This window comes from Enhydra lutris, unplaced genomic scaffold, assembly GCF_002288905.1.
Source record: "Enhydra lutris kenyoni isolate GAN:26980312 unplaced genomic scaffold, ASM228890v2 scaffoldscaffold41, whole genome shotgun sequence".
NCBI classification, from domain to species: domain Eukaryota; kingdom Metazoa; phylum Chordata; class Mammalia; order Carnivora; family Mustelidae; genus Enhydra; species Enhydra lutris.
In genome coordinates this window covers 13222505-13224377 of record NW_019154125.1, presented here as the reverse complement: position 1 = coordinate 13224377, position 1873 = coordinate 13222505, and positions in this window count along the sequence as shown.

Here is a 1873-nt window from a genome sequence, read left to right as displayed (position 1 = left end):
GATTAACCAACTGAGCCACCCAGGTGCCCTTGGTCTTTGGTTTAAGATCTAATTTTTCTTATGTGAGGATTTCTACCCCCACTTTCTTCTGAGGTCCATTAACAAGGTAAATGTTTCCCTATCTCCTCACTTTCAATCTGGAAGTGTCTTTAGGTTCAAAATGAGCCTCTTGTAGATAGCATATGGATGGGTCCTGCTTTTTTATCCAATCTAAAACCCTGTGTCTTTCCATGGGAGCATTCAGTCCATTTACATTCAGAATAACTACTGAAAGGTGACTTTAGTGCCATTGTATTGCCTGTAAAGTCCCTGTTTCTGTTTCTCTCTGGTCTATATGACTCTTGGGGTCTCTCTTCCTTACAGAATCCCCCTTAAAATTTTTTGCAGGGCTGGCTTGGTGGTCCCATATTCTTTCAGTTTCTGCCTGTCCTGAAAGATCTTTATCTCTCCATCCATTCTGAATGACAACCTTGCTGGTTAAAGTATTCTTGGCTGAATGGTCTTTTCATTTAATACCCTGGATATCTTGCCAGCCCTTTCTGGCTTTCCAGGTTTCTGTGGACAAGTCTGATATTATTCTGATGTTCCTCCCTCCATATGTAAAGGAATCTCTTCTCCCTGGGTATTCTCAGGATAGTTTCTTTTGCTGTAAAATTTGCAAGCTTCACTATTATGTGATGGGGTGTTGATCTATTTTTATTGATTTTGAGGGGGTCCTCTCAGCCTCTCAGACTTGAATGCTTGTTTCCTTCCCCAGTTTAGGATAGTTCTCAGCTATGATTTGCTCAAATGTATCTTCTAGCCCTTTCTCTCCATCCCTCGGGGATCCCAATAATTCTGACACTGGAATGTTCATGGCATCATTAATCTTTGGCTTCTTTGGATTCTTTTTTCACGTACTACTAGGAGCCTATCTCTGTTTTCCTGAACTTCCTTCCTTTCCATCAGCTTATCTTCTAGATCACTGATTCTCTCTTCTGTCTCGTTTACTCTTGCTGTTAAAATATCCCATTTAGACTGCATCTCATTCATAACATTTTTTTTTTTTTAGTTCAGCCTGATTGGATCTCATTTCTGCTCTTAGAGATTCTATATTGTCACTAATGCATTTTTTCAAGCCTAGCTATTGACATTGTGATTGCTATCCTGAATTTTATCTCTGATATCTTGCTTATATCCATATCCATTAGTTCTTTGGCAGAGGACATTGTCTTTGGTTCTTTTCTTTGTTGACAGTTCCTCCTCCTAGTTATTCTGTTGAGGGATGCTTGAACAAATGAGCAGAGTCCAAAATATCATCCATGACCCAAGCAAGATGCACCCTAGCAAAATCTGGAGTGGTCAGAAGACACCACCGAAAAAAGTCGAAACAGAAGAATAAAATTAAAAAAAAAAAAAAGCAAAACGTTGGGGAGAAGGAGGGCTATAGTCTCTCAGTGTGATCAAAGCAGGATGTTTCAGTTGTATTTTGGTCTGTGTGTTAGAGATCAGTGGGTGTATTTTGGTGTGTGTGTTAGAGAACACTATGTTCCAAAATTACAAAGAAAGTAAAACATTATATATATATATATATATATATATATATAGTAAAATTGAATAGAGTGACAAGGACTAAAATGAAGCATATTATCTATAAAAAATATGTGTGAAAAAATACAAGTTAAAAAGTGACTATGAAATATAAGTGGATATGATAAATATCTAGTTGAAATGAGGAGAAGGTAAAAAGAAAAAAAAAAACAAGCAGAGGAAAAAGCACAAGAAAAGGAATAGAAAAAGAAAAGGAGAAAAAAAAAGTAAAGGAGAATTTTATCTGAAAAATAAGTCATGAGGTCACACCTGGAGCTCAATATGCAATTTTCTTCTGGCGTTG